This window comes from Mytilus californianus, unplaced genomic scaffold (assembly GCF_021869535.1).
Source record: "Mytilus californianus isolate M0D057914Y unplaced genomic scaffold, xbMytCali1.0.p SCAF_7, whole genome shotgun sequence".
In the NCBI taxonomy this organism is placed as follows: Eukaryota; Metazoa; Mollusca; class Bivalvia; order Mytilida; family Mytilidae; genus Mytilus; species Mytilus californianus.
In genome coordinates this window covers 27,112,410-27,131,162 of record NW_026262723.1, presented here as the reverse complement: position 1 = coordinate 27,131,162, position 18,753 = coordinate 27,112,410, and the positions used below count along the sequence as shown (strand labels likewise).

The 18,753-nt window shown below is 33.8% G+C and overlaps 1 long non-coding RNA gene across 2 annotated transcripts; it reads left to right on the top strand.

Annotated features, from left to right (window-relative positions):
• Positions 1–1,903: 1,903 nt before the first annotated feature.
• Positions 1,904–16,753, top strand: LOC127709234 (uncharacterized). 2 transcript variants are annotated; one of them, XR_007985561.1, is made up of 4 exons: positions 1,904–1,935; positions 13,526–13,690; positions 15,011–15,130; positions 16,676–16,753. It is a non-coding gene; the product is annotated as an uncharacterized LOC127709234 (long non-coding RNA). The 2 variants fall into 2 exon arrangements; XR_007985560.1 differs by lacking the exon at positions 1,904–1,935 and adding an exon at positions 10,956–11,144.
• Positions 16,754–18,753: the final 2,000 nt, after the last annotated feature.

Here is an 18,753-nt window from a genome sequence, read left to right as displayed (position 1 = left end):
TATCCATAAAAAACCCCATCCTAGCCGATTTAAGATATACAAACAGAACCATTGTAAAACCATATGATGCAATGAAAGTCAGACTAAAAACGTTGAGACATGAAGTTGTGACCGATATTTCGTCACCACCCTGCTCAGCTCTTAAAGCCCCATAGAACGCTTTTAAGACGCCAAATATGCTAAACCTACATGTAGCTCAAATACCTTTGACCCAGTCTTTTCTTTTTACGTTAAGATGTCTGACTCGACATTGATAAGTATGCCCCAAACGTATAAAGGTCTTTTCCGGTTAGCTTGTAAAACACGACAAATCATTTTGTTCACGAAAACCATACAACTGCAATGAGATTATAATCACATACATGTAGCAGATTTCCCAAAATATTCATAATTATGGAAATTGATCGTTGTTTGCTTTACGTCCAGCGCAAAAATTTCATGCATGTTCAGGACGAGATCAAATTAACAATAAATTCATTAAGTAGGTGCTGTAATAGGGGTCGACAGGATTGAACGGTGGGAAATTTGGACTGCCGCTAGAAAATGAGGCGATATTGGATATGGACAGAAATTTACCTGTGCAACAGTCCACCGACAAACCCCTCAAAAGAGTTGTTGTAAGGGTTCGTAAATTTCAGTGAGCATGTCACCCTCTACACCAGGCATCGAAAATAACGTCCCCATTCTGACCCCACGTGGTTGCGTATTTATACAGCCCTCAGAGGCAAACGGACGCCCCATTAAGCAAGGGTTTTATTGTCGGTCGATAAAAGACCCAAAATGGCCATTTTGTCTATTCCGTAGTCACTCGCACTCGACATTTTACAATTTAATGAAAAACACCTAATATTTGGGGCAAATGTTTTGATCAGCGGACTTTCTATCATCATACCTAGAAATAATGCAAGAAAAAATATTCAATGCATGCTAAAAATTATTTTAGTGACATTATTACAGATGTGTTAATCAACCTATTTTTACTTTGCTATCAACATCAGTGATCCTAAAATGTATCTGTCAGAAAAAAAATAACCGTAAAAATACACATAATATTAAAAATATTTTTGGTAAGGGAATTCCCCTAAATATACCAATAGAGTTTATGTTAACATGTGGAAAGCTTTAATCAAAGACTGAAGAAGTGCAATTTCGAAATCAAAGCATTCGTTTTTACTACAGTAAATATAAGGGTAATAACCATTCTTATACTTTAATCTATTGTAGGTGTGTATTGCATAATCACGCAGCGAAGTATACCTAAATACAATTTCGTTTCAATACCCTGTTAAATGGACATCAATGTGTATTAAATGGCATTGTATATACTGAACATATGAAAAATGTCACCTTTTCAGTAGACATTGAAATAAAAAATATAATGTGTTAGATAAATATTGCTCGTACAATTTTTTCAACTGTTTAATGTTTCGGAGGAGTGAGTTGTAGCGAGCATATTAGGACTTTGTTTAACAACAACTTTATACAGCAAGAAAAACAATCATTGAACTTTTTTGCAGTGTTCAAAACAGTAAATGTGGAAACTGTTATAATATGTTAATATATTTGCTTATTTATAATTCAAGAAAATGTCAACGAATCAGCTTTAAAATAAACCAACGATCCAAATTAAGCATAAAAGACACCTGAATTACCTATTATTGAAAACAAATTTTATCAAACAGAAAGTTGGTGTTATGTTTTATTGGATGCCCAGTATATTTAAATCCTGAAAGAATCAATATTGGTCATTATTACAATACTATGGTCAATTTGACGTTTTTTCAGTTTGTATATTTTGGAATTAAAATTTCGACTGTCGGCTAGTGCTCATGTTTAAATGATCTATATATAGCTAGTAGCAGGTTATGGTAGATAATTTTTAGTTCGTCTATCGGCCGCGTTGTCCATTTCTGTCTGTGGATTGTGAAAATGCAGGTATGATTTGTTAAATTTATAAATAGCTAAGATTAATTGAACATTAAATCACTTTACTTTTTTTTTAGCAAATAATATATGTCTTTGTTTATAGATTTTCACGCTTCGTATTTTAAATACAACAGGTTGGGGATTATCTCCCGAATGGGTAATAATATTTCTTTTGGAATATACATGTATTACCCTAAATGGGATATGATTTTACTGAATTTAACAAATTTTGTTTTATTCAAGGTCAAATAATGCAAAGTGCAAAGGATAACATAAAACGCATCAACTTTGGTTGTCAACTTTTCAGAGGGAGCAATCAATCGAGCATCTTTTTTAATTTTCTAGCTGGAACAGTCGCTGACCAAAAGTTGCTACTATTGACCTAAACAAATATACTCTTCAAAATTTTTGCTAATTTCTAAAATAAAGATATTTGCACTGAGCATTATATCCCATTTGGGCTATAATAAATTAAAAGAGTTAATATGACTTATTTGGAAGATAATTTCCATGAAACATCACTCATGACTCAGATCGACGTCCGGTCTCTAATTGACGTCCGTTCCTCAAATCGACGTCCAAATCTGTCGTCACAATAAAAGATTCCAAAATCGACGGCCAATTCTATACCCCTCTAATCGACGTCTTTTTTGTTGTTCTCAAATCGACGTCCAATTTTTGGCTTCCCTAATCGACTTCCGTTTTATGGATTTGCCGCAATGACGTCATAACTTTATTAAAAGACCGATGTAAACAGGTTGTGATATCAATTTTAAAATCTAAGCAATTATATAAAATAAGTAGATGTGGTATGATTGCAAATGGAGAGATATCCAATAGAGTTCAAATGAAGTGGATGTAAGCAATTATAGTCTATATACTATAGCCTTCAACAATGATAAAAACCTTAGTCTCAGTAAAAACTCATACTGCAAAGTCGGCTATAAAAGGCCACGACATGAAAAATGTAAACAATTCAAACTAGAAAGCTAACGGTCTTTTTTATAACTTTTGTTTCAAAACAATTCCGAAAAACAAATATGACAGACATAAACCAACGACAACCACTGGACTACAGACACATTAAGAATGTGGCGTGGTTAAACATGTTTGTGAACGCTTAACCCTCCCCTAACCTTGGAACAAACATAAAACCAAATGCCAATTTCTTTTGTATATGTTTGACTTCAGGTGTAAAGGTCAGAAATTTGTTGAAAAATATCTTACAGAGTCCGAATTATAGTACTCTTAAAACGGTTGGCTGTACTTCTTTATTTTGTCCATTGTTGAATACTGAATGTTGCCCTTTATATGTCGTTTGGTTTTCTTTGTCGTTGGTTTGTTTTCTCATTGACGTATACTCACATGTCATTAATCAATATGAATATGAATGACTTTCGACAACGTAGATCGATTGGATTAGTTTCAATCAAGATAAATATTAATATACATTTATATGTTATAAGATGTCGGTGGTTGTCTTGTCATTTATCGATGTTAGTCCTTTTATTTTGTTTAGTTGATTCTTTGGGAAGAGATGTAACTGACTGTGTTGTTCCTTCTCATTCTGTACGTCTACTATGTCATTACGATTTGTAATGTATAAAGACAATAAGTTACTTAAAACAGCTTTACATAAAGACAAAACGATACAGATGATATAAATAGAGATCAATTTAATAAAAATAATGCTGCGTCGGATAGACTTCGACCTCATGCAAAGGAATATCAATACATCTGTTACCTTTTTCGGGTTGAAAAAATCTCTATGGGAAATCTGTAACTGTTTGAAAATTGAGTTGTATAACATGTTATAAGAACCCTACAAAACAGACCAAACTTCATCTTTTATTTCGTATTTGTTCGAAAATCAACCAAAGTCTTATACATGTACATTATACATGTACATGTACATGTATACGTGCAGTCATTTATCATTTATTGATATTGGACATCGATTAGAGAAACTACAATTGATCGGACGTCATTTTGGCAATATATCACGTCACATTGGACGTCAATTAGAGGGTCAAAATATTGGACACTGATTTGAGAATGTGACGTCAGATTTGGACGTCGATTTGAGAATCGGACGTCGATCTGAGTCTAGCATATAAATATATATCAAATGCGTTTTGTTGAAATTTACTTTTTCACTTTATGGTCTTTTTGAAAATGTTGTTTGTGCTGTATTTAGACCCCTCTACCAAGAAATTTGTTTTGCATGCACACGTATAAAAATTGCGGTTTTTGTCCAACGCAATCATAGGTTTGAACGCTGTTTTTAATTTATAATTGTATATCTATTTATATATATATAGGCATAATGCAAGGCGATTTGGTGCCACGATATCTCAGTAGCATGAGTTCGAATCCCGGCCAGGGAAGATAAAAAAAATTGCTTTCCGCAAATTTACAGATCTAACATTGTTGGTCTGCTATTTAGACGAAATATGTATACAGAATGTGTTTTCGGCCTTGTATATTCATCACTGGTGATCCGCTGGATAAAATCTGTCGTAGAGTTGTCACTGGTTCAGACGTACTTATAATATAATTATTTCTGTGACTGCATCCTTCATTAATTTGTAAGATCCTCTACGATAGATAATTCAGCTGATCTGTAATATTCCTTCATGCCTTATATACCATGTACATTGTACACTGTGTTACGACGCTAGATAATAAACAGCTGCGCCATGAGCGCATGATATGCTCGTCGTCTTGTGTGTGCAATAAGCATAAATAGTTTCTGACATACGGCGTGACATGCGAAACCCCCCCCTTTTTTTTTTACAAAAAACTCAATATCTCTAAAATAAAATTTTGAATCAAAACCAAAAAGTATACAGATCTTAAGATTAATATATCTAAGAAGTGTGTAAAATTTTAAGCAATAATCATAAATCGTTTTTGAGATACGGCGCGACATGTGAAAAACCCCTCCCCCTTTTTTTACAAAATACTCAATAACTCAAAAATAAAATTTTGAATCATCACCAAAAAGTATACAGATCTTAAGGTTAATATAACTAAGAAGTGTGTAAAGTTTTAAGCAATAATCATAAACTGTTTTTGAGATACGGCGCGACATGTGAAAAACCCCTCCCCCTTTTTTAACAAAATACTCAATATCTCTAAAATAAAATTTTGAATCATCACCAAAAAGTATACAGATCTTAAAATTAATATAACTAAGAAGTGTGTAAAGTTTTAAGCAATAATCATAAATTGTTTTTGAGATACGGCGCGACATGTGAAAAAAAAAAAACACACACCTGTTTTACTTACTTAGTCCCGTAACTCAAAAAGTTTTAATCTTATTTTCACCAAAAAGTATACAGATCGTTTGACCATCATAAGAAACAACTATTATGTTAAGTTTCATGAAATTTGGATAAGTCATTCTCAAGTTACGGTGCGACATGTTTACGCCGGACAGACAGACGGACAGACGGACAGACAGACGGACAGACAGACGGACAGACGGGCAGACAGACGGACGGACGCCGGACGTTTGTATACCATAATATGTCCCGTCAAAAAATTTGACGGGCGTATAAAAACTGACGAGGAAAGGTAACACCCGGCAACAGAAAGCCACTCGGCCACCCAGGACCATAAAAAAGTATATCCATCCAAAAATACTACTACAATAAAATAATGGATCATTAGTTACACAGACGAGTGTGCTAGTAACCTAATGCTATATATTTATCTTACCTCCTATACATTTCTAGGAATATGATTGGTTAAAAGAAACCGCGTGGAGACCGTGTATATTTCATATGAGTTAGCAGGCGGGGCTTATATCAATACACGGTTAGTAGTGGTGTTACGTCCCTTTATAAAAATAACACGGTGTTGAGGAAAAATCTGAAAGGTTTCAACAGACGAAGAAATTGATGATAAACGATTGAAATAAATTCATAAAACACATTTAAAGGTAACAAGTTGTTATTGTTGCCATTTATATTTGTATAGACAAATGGAGGTAGGTTCTAAATACTAAGTATTGAAGACTTAATCACTTTGATAAGCCGCTAGTCTAAATACTACAAGTGAAGATAGTCGGTAAAATAAATTCGTTACACGGTGTGCTAGTCACTAACATACCGTGTAACTAATAATATATACGGGTAGGGTCAATTTCATATAGGGTAAGATCCCCCTATATGGAATTACTGACTATCTTTACATTTAAAATTTAGACTGTTGGTCTATTAAAATGATCAATATAAAGATATGAAGATTGGGTATGATTGCCAATAAGACAACTCTCCACAAGAGGCCAAATGGCACAGAAATTAACAGCCATAGGTCACCGTACGGCCTATGGAGAACTCGCAGTTACTGACAGCTAGTTCAAAACCAATAACAACTAACAAAAAAAAAAGCATGCATCTAAGACTAAAATATCAATCAGTATACATCCAACCTCCAATGGATTTAGTGTAAAGACGTCGTCAACAGTCATAGAAAAACATGACCTTGTGCAATGCCAAGATTCAGGTGTCGACAGATTATAGAGCCATGAATGTGCATATGTAAATAAAAATAATATTTATTTTGGTTTTAATTTACTGATAACAAAATCAATATTAATACCTCATGTGCATGTATTGCTTTGGTATTAATAATTTATTTCTGTGCAACATACAAAGATGTGCAAGCGGTTTCCTTCATGACATGATCGTTTTCTATATAAAATTAGGAAGATGTGGTATGATTGCCAGTGAGACAACTCTCCACCATGCAGATATCAAATGACGTAAGAGTTAACGACTATAGGTCACCGTACGGCCTGCAACAATGAGCTAAACCATTACCTATACTAGTTGGCTTAAAATTTAAATGCGTTTTTTTTTCCTAATTTTCTTTCTTTCCATAATATATATATATATATTATGGAAAGAAATTTGTTTTGCATGCACACGTATAAAAAATGCGGTTTTTATCCAACGCAATCATAGGTTTGAACGTTGTTTTCAATTTAGACTTTCTTATATATATATCTCGATTTGTTGTTATATATATATAATTCGTCTAAACAACAGCCCAACAATGTTAGATCTGTAAATTTGCGGAAGCAATTTTTTTGTTCTTCCCTGGCTGGGATTCGAACTCATGCTACTGAGATATCGTGGCACCAAATCGCTTTGCTCTATGCCCGACGCGCTAGACCACTCGACCACCTAGGCTCTCTCTATATATATATATGCATTCTTTATTGGAGATCGTGTAAAGGGAGAGACGCCAAATAAACAGAATTATACAGTATGAATGGGATTATAGTGGGGTTTAAAACGCATCCTACAATTGAACAGCGTACATGTATAGAGTGCATTAGCTTGAATACTTCCTCTTCATAAGTGAGTGAGTTCAATAGATATAAGAAGATGTGGTATGAGTGCCAATGAGACAATACTCCATCTAAGTCACTATTTGTAAAAGTAAACCATTATAGGTCAAAGTACAACGTTATTTGACATTATTTGATAATAGACTGAGTTATCCATAAGAAAATTCCCATTCCAGCGGATTTAAGATATACAAACAGAACCATTGTAAAATCATATGATGCAATGAAGGTATAGTCGGACGAAAAACATTGAGACAAGAAGTTGTGACCGATATTTCGTCACCAACCTGACCATATCACGATTTTGACCAGATCTTTTCTTTGACGTCAAAATGTCTGACTCGACATTATGTTGAAAGGTATAAAGTCCCTTCCAGGTTAGCTTGTAAAACAAGACAAATCAATTTGTTCAAGAAAACCACAAAACGACAATGAGATCGATAAATCGATAAATGTAGCAGATTTCTAATTATGAAAATGATTGATCGTTGTTTGCTTTACGTCCAGTGACAAACATCTCATGCATCTTCAGGTCGAGATCAAATTAACAATAAATTCAATAGGTATGTACTGTAATGGGGGTCGACCGCGTTTAAATGTTGTGAAATGTGGACTGCAGCTAAAAATGAGGCGACATTAGATAGGTACAGAAGTTTAGCATTGCAACAGGCCACCTACGAACCCCTCAGAGTTGCTGTAAGGGTTTTTAATTTCAGAGAGCGTAGCAGCCTCTACACTACGCATTGAAATTTTTTGCTTTGTTTGCATCAGTATTATAATTAATAATTTCTGTGCCTCATACAAAAATGTACAAGCGGGGTCCTTCATGACATGTAAGTTTTCTATTATAGAAAGAAGAAGCTGTGGTATGATAGCCAGTGAGACAATTTTCCACTATGCAGAGACCAAATGACGCAGAGGTTAACGACTATAGGTCAACGTACGGCCTGCAACAATGAGCAAATCCAATACATAACCCATGCTAGTTGGCTTGAAATTAAGTTGTATTTATTGAATTTTCTCCTTTCCAATATATAATATATACATTCTTTATTGGAGATCGTTTAAAGGGAGACAAACATTCAACTTGACGCTGAGAATTCGAATAAACAGAATTATACAATATGAATGGGGTTACACTGGATTTAAACTGCATTAGGTCGTGAATACTTGCTCTTCATGAAAGTGAGTTCAAAGTTTAGATTTAAGAAATAATTCTTTCATGCCATGCTCTATGCTCGTTTTAACATGGATAGGCATTATATTTGTCAATATCTTTATATCGAGCGTTATTTCGATTCTAATAGGAAAATTTAGGACTTTCATCTTCTGAAGCGGACCTATAATACATAATACGTTCGAAAGGCAGTCATTTTGATTTCACGAATTCAAAAACAATATAGAAAATCAACAGTTTCACGATGAAAAATGAACATGTGAACTTACTTTTAGAATGATTTTATTTAATTTCCAATCGAGCGACACCAACACAAATGTCCATTTTGATCTCCGGCGTTGTTTTAAATTCAACTGACGTTGTAATTTTAATTTTACGTCAATCACGTGCAGCCTCTGTATTATTCGAATTACAACATGGCTTTGTTTCCAAAGCGAAAGAAGAACGTCAAAATAGAATTGATAATAGACTGAGTTATCCAGATATAAAAACAGAACCATTGTAAAATCATATGATGCAATGAAAGTAATAGTCGCACGTACAAAAATTGAGACAAGAAGTTGTGACCGATATTTTGACAACACCCTGAACAGCTCTTAAGTCCCATATTTCTCGATTTTGATGTCCGCCTAGATATTAAGTCTGTCCCAAGGTATAAAGTCCTTTCCCGGTTAGCTTGTAAAACAAGACAAATTTAATTTGTTCATGAAAACCACACAACTACAATGAGATAAATCAAATACATGTAGCAGATTTCCAGAAAATATTAAACATTTTATAATCATGGATATTACTTGTTGTTTGCTTTACGTCCAGTGGCAAGCATTTCATGCATGTTCAGAAAGAGATCAAATTAACAATAAAATGAATAGGTAGGTCCTGTAATAGAGGTCGACAAGATTGAATGGTGGTAAATAATAAGTAATGCTGCTAGAAAATGAGGCGATATTGGATAAGGACAGATTTAGAAATTTAGAATTGCAACAGGCCATCTTCAAACCCCTCAAAGAATTGTTGTAATGGTTCTCAACTTTCAGAGATCGTGGTACCCTCTTCACGAGACATCGGAATTAACGTCCACATTCTGACACGACGTGGCTGCGTATTCGTACAACCCACAGTCAAACGGATTCCCCGCTTAAGCAAGGGTTTTACTCTCGGTCGATAGAAGTCCAAAAATGACCATATTTCTACAGTCACCCTTAGAGTCGGCACAATGAGAGGTCTTTTGAACTTGGTCACTTGCCTTTAAGTTATTCGAAAATTAAAAACTACTCATTTTAGGACTCGCACTAGATGTTTTACAATTTTATGCAAAACACCTGATAATTGAGACAAATCTTATGATCCTCGGACTTTCTATTATCATGCATAGGAAAAAACTAGCTATTCAATGCATGCTTACATGTAACATTATTATAGTGATAAAATTGAGAATGGAAACGGGGAATGTGTCAAAGAGACAACAACCAGATCAAAGCGCAGAAAAGAGCCCAATGCTACCAATGGATCTTCAACAAAGCAAGAAAATACCGCACCCGGAGGCGGGCGTCAGCTGGCCCCTAAACAATAATGTATACTAGTTCAGCGAAAATGGACGTCACACTAAACTCCGAAACATATAAATGAGCCAAAATTTAAAAAAAACATACAAGATTAACAAAGGCCAGAGGTTCCTGACTTGGTGACATTATTATAGAATTGTTAATCAACCTATTTTTCTTGTTATCAACACCAGTGATCCTAAAATGTTTCTGTCAGAAAAAAAAACCCGTAAAAATACACGTAATATTAAAAATATTGTTGATAAGGGAATTCCCATTATCATACCGATAGATCCATGCAGGAGATGTGAAAGGCTTTAATTAAAGGCTGAAGAAGTGCGATTTCGAAATTAAAGAATTCGTTTTTACTACAGTAAATATAAGGGTAATAACCATTCTTAACACTTTAACCTATTGTGGGTGTGTATTACATAATCCTTTAAATGGACATCAATGTGTATTAAATGGCATTGTATATACTGAACATATGAAAAATGTCACTTTTTTTAGGCAATGAAATAACACATATAATGTGTTTGATAAATATAGCGTGTACAATTTATTTAACTGTTTAATGTTTCGGAAGGGACATTTGTAACGAACATAGGACTTTGTTTAACGAAAACGTTACAAGAAAAAAAAATCATTGTACTTTATTGCAGTGTTCAAAACAGTAATTGTGGAAAGTAATAGTTAATATATTTGTTTATTCATTATTACACAAGAAAATTTCAACGAATCAGCAAATCAAAGATACAAAAGAAAATATAAAAGACACCTGATTTACCTATTATTGAAAACAAATTTTATCAAACAGAAATTTGGTGTTGTGTTTTATTGGATTCTCAGTATATTTAAATCCACAAATAATCAATATTGTTCATGTCCTTAATTCTTGACCTGTTCCATGTACATTATAACATGAAAGTAAAAAATCAACATAACAATGCTATGGTCGTTTAAATTGGCGTTCTTTGTATATTTTGGAATTAAAATTTCGACTGTCAGCTAGTGTTCATGTTTGGTCGATCTACCTATATATATATATATAGCTAGTAGCAGGTTATGATAGATAGTTTTTAGTTGGTCTATCGGCCGTGTTGTCCATTTCTGTCTGTGGATTGTGAAAATGCAGGTATGATTTGTAAAATTTATAAATAGATAAGATTAATTGAACATTGAATTACTTTACATTTTTGTTGAGCTAATAATATATGTCTTTGTTTAAAGAATTTCACGCTTCGTATTTTAAATACAACAGGTTGGGGATTATCTCCCGAATGGGTAATAATATTTCTTTTAGAATATACAAGTATGACCCCAAATGGGATATTATTTTACTGAATTTTACTGTGCAAAATTTTGCTCTATTCAAGGTCAAATAATGCAAAGTGCATATGATTACATAAAACTCATCAACTTTGGTTGTCAACTTTTCAGAGGGAGCAATCAATCGAGCATCTTTTTTAATTTTCTAGCTGGAACAGTCGCTGACCAAAAGTTATATTCCATTTTGGCTATTATAACTTAAAAGAGTTAATATGACTTATTTGGAAGATAATTTCCATGAAACATTACATGTATATATATATATATGTCTAAATTGAAAACAACGTTCAAACCTATGATTGCGTTGGATAAAAAACCGCAATTTTTATACGTGTGCATGTAAAACAAATTTCTTGGTAGAGGGGTCTAAATACAGCACAAACAACATTTTTCAAAAGACCAAAAAAAGTGAAAAGTATATTTTAACAAATCGCATTTGACAAACAGGTCGAACAACTGATGTTCTTAAACCCTGCTGACTGCCATTGACGATTGCCAAATAAATTGATCACGAGATGTAACATGGATCTTAATTATTAATTTAATACCAAACAGAAAACAATAAACTTGCGGAGAAGATGGTATACCGCAAACATGAGGTGCAAAAATTTGTACACCATATCCGGATTTCGACAATTAATGTCTCTTCAGTGATGTTAGGGATCGAAACGGTATTTGGAAGGCCATATAATTTTCCTCAATTTAGGATTGATATATATATATATATAGTTTGTCCGCAGTTTGGAGCGCTTTGACCAATTGAACCCTTCATGTCTATCTATACTTTTTTTCCGTCGACAGAAACAAAGAAAAAAAGGGGAGGGGTTCGAATGACGTCTTTCCAAACTGCGAACAGAATACTATTATTTGTTACTGATTACTACATTACTTATTACTAAGTACTAAACAAGTGTGAACGATCACTGCCTATGGAATTATCTTATTTTCCACTTATAAAGTGGTGGATTCAAGAGTAGAGGGCGTAGAGGGCGTACGCCCCCTTTTGATTGAAAAATATATCATTGTCTAACATAGAAAGGTAAAAAAAAAATGTTGGCCTCGCTACTCTTAGCGATATTTCTTCATGCAGTTTTGTGGAATTACGTCCCTCCCCCCACCCCCCCCCCCCCACACCCCGTCCGAAAATCCTGGATCCGCCCCTGTAATAACTACAAAAAACAGTTACTGTAAAATTTGCAACTTATTACTACAAATACTGCAGACAGAATGCTCATATTTGCAACTTATTACTAAAAAAAAACTACGGTAAGGTAACTCCTATTCGCAATTAATTACTTAAAAAATTGCGGACATCATGATCTTATTTGTCATTTATCACTACCAAACAAATGCGGATATAATCGTTATACTCTCATTAGCCATTTATTAGCAAAAAAAAACAAAAAAACTGCAGACACAATACTTGAATTAGCCACCTATTACTACAAAAACTGATAAAAGAAGACTATAAAGTATTTTTACAAAAATACTGCATACAGAGTTCTCATATTTGCCACGTGTTACCATAACAACTACAGGCAGAACAATGCTCATAATTGCATTAAGTAAAAATAACAAAAATACCGAATTCCAAGGAAAATATAAAACGGAAAGTGCCCCATCAAACGGCAAAATCAAAAGCTCAAACACATCTAACGAATGGAAAACAACTGTCAATTTCCTAGCTTTGTACAGGCATTTCCCTATGTAGAAAATGGTGGATTAAACCTGGTTTTATAGCTAGCTAAACCTTTCATTTGTATGACAGTCGCATAAAAATTCCATTATATTGACAGATATGTGTGAACAAAACAAACAGACATAATAGATAAAAATGCAAAAAATAGGGGTACAACAGTCAACATTGTGTTATAATCTTAATCACTATAAAACAAATAAATATGTCAACAAAGAAAAGCAAAATGATATACTTATTACTACAAAACGGCGACAAGATAGCTCTTATTTACAACTAATTTCACAATATAACTACAAAAATAATACTCTTATTTGCCACTTATTACAAATCTGCGGACACAGTCATACCCTTTTTAATATGCAAAAATCCATATGTTGATGAGAACCATAGACAACTAGTAGCGTAACAAGACAATTTATAATTGGAAGTTTCGGCTTGTGGTGTGAGGGTTTCTAAATATACCAATATTTGCATTTTACAATTTATAGGATTTTTTCTCAGCAGAGAATACGATGGATTCAGCATACCTGTCTCTTTTTGAGAAATCTTTGCTTCAGTCTTCCCCATGTTTTCTCCTTTTACTTGGAGCACCACTACGAGTTTTTCATTTTGGTTGGAGAAATTCTCCAAAACGGATAAATACTCTCGGAACTGTAAGTATCATTATAATTACAAACATAATTAGTCATATAATGGGAACGAAATACAACGATAGAAGTAGTAAATCATAGCAAGACAGGCGTTTTAAATTTAATTGCATGATGCTTATGCTGTTGGTTTAGTATCTAACGTCCAGTGGCAAATAGTACATACATATCAGTACGAAAACATGTTATTGTGATATGAAAGAGAACCATGCTTTGCACAATATCGGCAAACTGGGCCGGATCTAAACGTGCCAGTTCACAATACACATTAGTCTGTCTAAGAGTCGACCTGTCCGCGTTCTTACTCCTAAATGCTTAGAATAGTATGTATTATCTAAACGAATCTTTTGGCCATGCACATAATGAATTGACTCACAGTAAAACATTTATTATTTGTTCCTCTTACTGTTTCTTGAAATTAAATATTTAGAATTTCTTTTTTAATATTTTGATGGAGATTGTCCTAAATGCTAAATAAATGTTGCCGCAAAAAGACTGTCTTCAGACAAAAAGTCAAATGCAACTTATGTTTTAACGGTTATTATAATGAGTGCTTGATTGAATGATTGGTGTTTAACGCCACTTTCAGCACTATTGTGCTATTTCGTGGTGGTCAGATGTTATTAGTGGAGGAACCGGAGTGCCCGAAGAGAGAAAGGAGAACTGACAACCCTTGTCAATTAAGATTGGAGTCGAGCGCTCCTGCCACGTGCGGGATTCGAACTCACAACCTGAGCGTCGACATGCTAGCTAAACAGCAGTAAGACTACAAAGACCACTCGGCCAACAAGGCCGCCACAGAGACCCTTTGCTATTATAAAGATATATAAAATCTAAACGAACATGAGTTTATAACGATGTAGTAAAATTAAGTCAGCACTTGCAGACAATACACCATGAAACACAATGCGTTTAATAAAGGAAATCATACATGATTTTAGTCTGTTTGTCAGAAGTGGAAAACTTCTCCGTGAAGAAATTGGCAGGTATATTTTTTCGATAAATATATAATATGAGAAGTGAACACGATATGTTGGTTTGATGATGTGATCTATTGTACGTTCTTGTTTCGGAGGAGTTGTTTGTTGGTTTGGTCTATTGATGTTTTTTTCTTTGGATTGGCCAAGCCGGGGATGTGTTTAATGCATATCAGCGCCACAGATAAATGTAAAAGAATAAGAGGCACAGCAAATCATAAAAAAAAAAAACGTTAATCGAAAATAATGAACAGATGTACGTCATGCAGTGTAACAAAAATCACTCTCTAAATATTATATTCTATAAATAAGAAGAACCTATTCAAATTAATCGTATTTTTCATTGCAGATTTTGACGGTTTTAATTGCTGTTTTAACATTGGGTGTGTTAGCACTTAATATACATGGCTTTCTGGAAGGTGATCCATCGTTGACGGAATTGTTTCCAGTGCTTGTCATTATAACAATGGTAATATTACATATATTCTTTAAAAATGCCTATTGCACATTTCAATATTATTCACACACTCAGGTCTTTGAAACTGTTTTACATTCAAGCATGATTTGAAATACACTTTGTTTTAATGTACCATTGAATAAAAGTTAATTATTCGGTGACAAATCCATGCGTATTGTACTTTATGCCACTGCTTAAATAGTAAGTCTTATATATGCATGTGTGATGTTGGTTGATGTATGACAGAAATCACACTAATTTCCCAGCTCATTTGTCCCGATATGACACCTTTATGCCAACCAGTTAAAAAAACGATGAACGTTGTTCAGTGTTTTTGTTAAATAATACAATCTAGCTATAAGTATCTGGCAATGCTATTGTTAAACGTGGTGTACTGAGAAAATGTAACAAAGTTCAATAAAATGTCGTTCCTAATTGACCGGATACTTGTGATATTTCCGTTTCTGTAGATATGATAGTAAGTATAAAAACAACTGGTATCCGGATGTCTATAAATAGAAGGCGATGTGAAGTTTATGTCATCGAGACAGCAACCCAACAACAAAATTTCCAAAAGAAATGTAGAAGAAAACATACAGTCTTTAACAATAGACATGCGTCTATATATATACAATATACCACGCTATAAATATAAATTATCCTGATTCTACGCAAATGGTGATTAAACTTAGCAGAAATAATCAAAGATGATTTAATTATATTATTAACACCAAATCCCCCTCCCCCCAAAAAAACATAAAAAAAATAAATTTATACATCAGTTAGAAAAACTTTGGACGAAAGACACATGGGAATGTAGCGGGGTTACACTAGTTTAAAGAGATCTCAACCATTCTCCATTTTTTTAAATCTCAATCATTAGACTATTCAACCGTACGTAAAAGATCACACAATAACATAGAGTACACGAAAAGCACTTAGCTATAATAGAAAAGTAAGATAACATAATCACAAAATAAATAAAAGAATACTCGCAGTTACTGAAAGATAGCTCAAAGTACTTAACCTGTCACCATACACTTCAGGCGCAAATCCAGCCATTTAAAAAAAGGGGGGGGGGGGGGTGGGGGGTGTTTCCATCCACCAGAATACCATGATACTTTCACATAAAAAGGAAAAAAAGGGGGTTCCAACCCCTAGACCTCTCCTCCCCCGGATGCGCCAATGCATCCGAAACATATAATTTACTTAATATTTAGATTTTTTTACTTAAAGTAAGAAAATGAATTACTTGGGATGATTACAGATAATTATTACTTATTCTGAATGAATTGTTCTTACATTTACTAAGTAATTGGAAGATTATACTTTTGTACTTAAAGTTACTTAACGCAGTTAACCTTTATATTAGAATATGAAATGTATCGTCTTTGCTTGTATAATCAGGATGAATTACTTAGTATTTCATATATGTTTTTATTTAGTAATTAGGTACTTTGATTAAGGCATGCCTGATTTTGTTGAATAATTTAAGAAATATTAATTAATCATTTAAATCAAAGGAGTGGAATTCAAGTATTTTTCATTATTTTTCAGGCATTGGAAGCATATTTATCTCGAACAAAGAAGATATCACGGCCTCGTTCAAAACTTTCTTCGCTGTTACTACTGATGTTGTTCTTGTCAGTTTTTCTGAGACTGTGTTTTAGCAGTTTACAAGAAGGTGTAACTTTCCGTGTAAGTATATTTTGAAATTTTCAGTCAATCTAAAAAAAAATAATAAATCTTCATGCTTGTGTCCAGTATATATCTGTTTATTGTATGTATAATATTCGTACAGTGTAGGAAAATATTAAATTTATTTGACGAGCTTTAGAAATAGAGAAAAAAAGGCGAGGCTTGCTGAGCTTTTCTCCTGTTTCGTAGCCAGTACAAGTATGATTTATTTTTTCAGACACTGTACAAATATTGGGTTTATACTGCAATTTAGCATTGAACTTAAACGTATAGTTTTTTTCTTCCGTCGATGGATTTTTCTAATGAAATCGACATGACTTAAACGCGGACTTCCATGATGACCCAAATTGAACTCTGGTGTAAAACAAACAGAAATTATTGAAAAAAGAACATAACCGTTCACTCGCAACAGAAGCAGGATAACAGGAGACTATATAGTATACTTTTATCGCTTCGTGTTATCTGTACACCTGTATTTGTAAACTAGTACATTGTAGTAGAAAGGACGATTGAAGAATAAATTTTAATCAACCGAGGCGAGGCGGTATCGTTGTAGCGTATTCGGATCGAACGCTGACGCAAGATTGAATATTCAATAACCACAACAACAAAAACTTTTTTTCCTCATTGCACAAAGGTGTAGACCATGTGCAATATATAATATATAAGCGAAACGTCCAATAACTGATGTATGCAATTACACTTCGACCGTGCGACCTTCATGGGTAGTCAAGGTAAGCCATTAGTGCAACTACAATAACATATAACATAAATAAAATAAGTAATTTATTATGCGATATAGACACATTCAACAAATATTAATTAGAATTTAGGGAGCAACCATTTAACTTAAAAAAGGGGGGATGGGGGTTCTGGTTTTTTGTCTGAGTCAGACATTTTGGATCAGAATATTTTTTTAGGAAAAAACCATAACCCCACTTCTTGAAGTTAAATGGTCGTTCCCTTAGTTCTTAGTTAATTAATAATACCCGATCGGGTCAAAACTAAGACCTTCAAATTGGTACCGTGGTAGCTGCTTTTCCGTTTAGTTGGCGGCAATTTGTAGTAAGAGTAGTGTAAAGTACATTTTGAAGTAGCATGTAGGTCAAGTTCAATCAAGTACAAATAAGGAGATCTGGCATGATTGCCAATGAGACAAATATCTACCAAAGTTCAAATGGAGTGGATGTAAGCAATAATGAGCAATCGTACCGCCTTCAACAATGAGAGAAACCCATACCGTATTATTGACTATAAAAAGCCCCGAGATGAAAAACATGAAACATTTCAATGGAGAAAACTAACGGCCTAATTATAACAAAAAAATTATAGTATACGAAAAACAAATGTTACAGAGATGACCAAAGACAACCAATGAATTACAGGAAACTGACTTGGGACAGACACATACAGAATGTGACGGGACTTAACATGTTTGAGAGCGCTCAACCTGCATATTAAATAAAAGATTTATTGTTCTAAATATGCATGAAAAAGTTTCTAGTGGACGATAAATAGCCATCCATCATAATCATTATTGTACGTAACCACTTTGGCGGGCAGTCTTCGTTTTTATAATTTAATTTTTAGATGTCCCTGGTTCAATTTTGATCGGGTCAACTACTTGGGATTTTGATTTTGAATGAGAACAACTCTTTGCACATTTTGACCTTTTGTACAGCTTTCCTGGGTTAACTTCTTCAGGAATGATCAAAACCAACAATTTGAAAGTAGGAGGATCTGTATGGCAAAATATATCTAACAAATCTAGTAAGAAAAATATCGAGATCTAAGGTACATTTAAAAAGTGGAAGTCCATAAAAACCAAACGCTAAACTATATCAACCGAGAGAACCATTAGAAACAACTGTCATAATCCTGATTTGGTGCAAAAAGAATGACAGTTTGAATTACTGAGTTATCTTGTTTAATAGATA